Source organism: Berghia stephanieae, chromosome 9 (assembly GCF_034508935.2).
Source record: "Berghia stephanieae isolate SIO BIC M18660-M18661 chromosome 9, UCSD_Bste_1.3, whole genome shotgun sequence".
Taxonomy (NCBI): Eukaryota; Metazoa; Mollusca; class Gastropoda; order Nudibranchia; family Aeolidiidae; genus Berghia; species Berghia stephanieae.
This window is the reverse complement of record NC_088368.1, coordinates 17,834,640-17,839,147: the sequence shown is the minus strand read 5'-3', so window position 1 is coordinate 17,839,147 and position 4,508 is coordinate 17,834,640. Positions and strand designations below refer to the sequence as shown.

The following is a 4,508-nucleotide window of genomic DNA, read 5'->3' as shown; positions in this document are numbered from 1 at the left end:
CAAACCTTGATATCCCGTGATGTATTTTAGGCTAAGCTTCGCGTTTTGACTGATTCATTGCTGTAAATTCACATGAATGTTTTATTCAAAATATTTTATTTTTCATTTTCTCAACAAAATATTTACTTAATATTATATATTATGGTATTATACTGTGAATTGGGGCTCCCAGATGGTTCAGTTGGTGGAGCACTAGCTTCACACGCAAAGGGGACTAGATCGATCCCTGGTGCATTTGAGGATTTTTTTCCGACACCCCCCCCCCCTCCCACCCCTTGCCCACCCAGCAGTAAATTGGTAGCTGGGTCTGTTCGATCTGGTGGAAGTACTTTGCTGTAGACGAGCGTCCTATCCAAAGGATAGCAAGCAATTGTTATTGTCCGTTTCAGGATATAGAAAGCGGCATATATACTTCGGCCCCATGGCTCTGATAGGACTACTTTTATAATATGAATTTTAAAAATCTTTTCTTTCATTCTTATTTTTTAAAAGTCTCGGGTTTAAGACTTTTTGGCTAGTAAGTTGTCATTTAATCTATAGATAGTTTAACGATGACGTCACTCATGTCTTTGTTATTGTTTTTTGCCATCCGCGTTTATGAGTAATGCTCACTGAACTGTATTAACCTGACTATAAACGTTCATGGATACTCACAGTGTTGTGTGTTGGTCCGTTCTACTTCCGGATGGCAATGTTATGAACTTCTTAGCCAAGCGCATACTATCTATAGATAAGTTGTTAACCTTTTGGGCATATTGAAGAAATGTGTTTTGCCAGCGACGCGGGGCAACGACCCAATAAACGACTCTACGGTCCGCCACTGGTAATATGGAAAAAAAAATTTAAAATAAAAATAAATAATAAATAAATAAATAAATAATAATAATAATAATAATAATAATAATAATAATAATAATAATAATAATAATAATAATAATAATAATAATAATAATAATAATACCAACACATACCGCAGTAGAAATTCTACATAAAATACATGAGGACTAAAAAATAAGCAATGGCGTTGTAAAAAGCAGTTCAAAGGGTTTATTTAATGGGGGTAGATGGTTATTATTTAGTGGCAATATTATCAGATTCTGACGTCCATAATGGAACGGTCAATCAGCCAAATGGATCGGTGCGTGTAGGTATTGAATAAAATATTATGAGTGTAGTTGTGACTTCATGTTTATTGATGACACTATCTAATCGTTGCTAGTGACTTGCTGTGGATTGATGGGGGGTGAATATATAGAGGTAGGAGGGTGTCTATTGGAGACAGAGGGGGGGGGGATGAAGGGGGGGAGTGGAGGAGCGAGAGAGAGAGAGAGAGAGAGATAGAGATAGAGAGAGAGATAGAGATAGAGAGAGAGAGAGAGAGAGAGAGAGAGAAATATTGGGGGGGGGGGCGTGATGGAAGTGGTGTGATGATTACTGATGGCACTAATGGGAGCGATCTATATTCATGTTTTCGTCCAACCAGGTCATCAATCACATGATTTGTTGCTGTCCAACGATTGGATATTTCTTATCAAATGTAAATACGCTGCTTTGTTTATAAAAGTTATAAACATACACATTTGTCAAGCTGAATCAAATGACCAATCGTGATGTTAGATATTTAAAAAGCTGTGACACTTTTCACTAAGTGGGTCACTTTGAGTACATTTTGCAATGTGACCAATGACCTCTAGCACATGGAAAGTTAATATAGATCCTGCCCATTAACTGTTGTGATTGAAATGTTGGTATGAAAAAAATAGATAGTAGCAGAAGGGAGGAAGGGAGATAGGGAGGTTGAGAGAAAGAGAGATAGAGATAGATAGGCAGATAGAGAGAGAGAGAGAGAGAGAGAGAGAGAGTGAGAGTGAGAGAGAGAGAGAGAGAGAGAAACAGAGGTAGAGCGTAGCCATCGTTAACTTATATATAGTTCGAAGATGACGTCACTCAAGCGCTGTTGTTATATTTTGCCATCCGCGTTTGTGAGTTATTCTCACTGAACTGTATTAACCAGACTATAAAAGTTCATGGTTACACATAGTTTTGTGTGTTCGTCCGTTATACTTCCGGATGACAATGTTATGAGCTTCTTAGCCAAGCGCATCCTATCTAAAGCCTGACACTGACCAAAAAATGACTTCAAAAGACAAGTCTTTGGCCACAAAAGAAAACTAATCGTGTGTTGTATTCAATAGTTCAACCAATGAAATGACTTGTTTCCATGAGCTCTACTACTACTAACGACAACTCACTAGGCGGTGCAAAAAACAAATAATGACGTCAAAATGCCAGTCATTTTTGGGTTTCAGTGTCAGGCTATAACTAATGATGGCTACGACATAACTATGCATGTGTAACCTTACAGATAGAATTACGTTGACAGTTGACGTCACTCAGGCCTTTGTTATTTTATTATTTTTTATTGCCATCCATGTCCATGAGTAATTCTTCACTAAACTGTATTAACCAGACTATTAACGTTCACGGTTACAGGTAGTTTTGAGTGTTTGTCCGTTATATATTTCCGGATGGCAATGTTGTGCGTTTCTAAGCCAAGCGCACAGCATCTTTAAAAAGAATGAAGTTAAAGTCACTCAGCTTACTGTTATTGTTATTTAAACATCCATTTGGGTTATTAGTTCTCACTAAAATTGATAAATCAATCAGAATATAAACGTTTAACTTTACTTATTGTTTTGTTTGTTTGCGCGCACGCGCATTTGTATGTGTGTGTGTGTGTGTGTGGTTGTGTGTGTGTGTGTGTGGTTGTGTGTGTTATGTTTTTAATATTTATCTCGCTTTCAAATGTTGTGAGAATATGTCTTAAATACATAACATCAATCTTTATTCATATTTCTTTATTTATCTTTATTGTCAGTAAGTAGAAGTGGTAGAAATGACAGTGGACCGTGACGTCACTCAGCTCACTTGTGTTGTTTTTTAAAGACCGCCGGTTTCGGGGGGGGGGGGGGGGGGGGGGGGATTAGTTCTCAGAAGAAAAAAAAAACATCAATCAGATTAAAAGCATGAAGGGTTACACATAGTTGTGTGTCGTTACGTTTTGTATTATCTCAGCTTAAATTTAGCTTCTTCTTCTTCTTCTTCTTCTTCTTCTTCTTCTTCTTCTTCTTCTTCTTCTTCTTCTTCTTCTTCTTCTTCTTCTTCTTCTTCTTCTTCTTCTTCAAGTACCACGTCTGTGGCAGACATCGTTGATCATGGTACGCCATTCATCTCTCTGGTCAGATAACTAATATTAATCTTCTCTTTCTTTGTCACCCAGCTGTTCAAACTATTCAAATACGTTTTTCTTGGTCTACCTTTACTCTTTTTACCTTCTATCTTTCATGTGACAGCAAGATCTTATGTTGATTTAGGTGCCCTAAAATTGCATTTTTCTCTTTCTTATTGTACGAATTAATAACATTTTAGTTTCAGCTTCCTCTAATACTTCTTCATTAGTTTTCTTCTCTGTCCATGAGATTCATATCATCCTTCTAAGAAACCACATTTCTGCTGCCTCCAGTTTATTTCTAGTATCTTCTGTAATTAATTGTCCATCTGAAATTTAGCTAAGATAAATTAAATTGAGCTTTTACATCGTGCAATATCCACTCAACGTGCTCAAAGCTCTTTACAAGAGGTCCCTGGCCAACAGCAACACTTAACATGTAGAAAGAGACATGACGCCTGTTAGGCGATATTACATTTTTCTTTTTGGACAGAAACAAGGATGTTAACGGCCAGGTATTAATTTTACACCTGAGTACGGTAAGAGAATGTGAGTAAAGAGCCTTTTCCAATGAATCAACTTTGCGCCGAGCGAGGCTCGAACCCTGGACCTTCCGATCAAGACCACAAAACCGCATATTTTGTGTAAAAGCTGAAAAATGATCTCTCTCTGGCTGGAAGATGTTGTGAGTATTTCGGTTAAATGCATAGCGAAAATACAAACGTCTACATTTTTTTTAATTTGTCTCTTTTAAAAAATAGTTGCAGAATATTGTCAGTTGAGGCTGGGAATTTATTTGATTTTTGGTACTCATCATCTAACTCACGTTAATTTAGAGTCACCGCGGCAGTTGATGACACACAACACACACACACACACTCACATACTCACAAACATACTCACACACACACATACTCTCTCACACACACACACACACATACACTCACTCCCTCTATCCGTCTCCTCTCATCACACATGCATACACACAACACACACACATACTCACACACTCTCTCTCTCACATACTCTCCCTCTCTCTCTCTCCCTCTCTCTCTCTCTCACACACACACACACACACACATCCCCTCTATCCCCGTGTCTCCTCTCCTCACCAACTCGTCGATCGTCCATTCCTTACCACGGCTGCTGCTCCCACCTCCTCGACTCGACTCACGACGGAATTGCTGCGCGTGCGTTTCGTGTCATCCGTGTAAAGGTGTTCGATAAAATTTCACTCACATAGACAGTTCTGATTAGGAGGTGGTTATTATTACGATTA

The 4,508-nt window shown here is 38.3% G+C and overlaps 1 protein-coding gene across 4 annotated transcripts in view; it reads left to right on the top strand.

The window, feature by feature from the left end:
• Positions 1–4,396: 4,396 nt before the first annotated feature.
• The window catches only part of LOC144979807 (voltage-dependent calcium channel type A subunit alpha-1-like), a 591,855-nt gene continuing 591,743 nt past the window's right edge, over positions 4,397–4,508 (top strand). For all 4 annotated transcript variants that reach the window (XM_078926927.1, XM_078926926.1, XM_078926934.1 and 1 more), the window contains exon 1: positions 4,397–4,508. This exon is cut by the window's right edge and continues 100 nt beyond it. The gene's annotated coding sequence lies outside the window, so the exon portion shown is untranslated.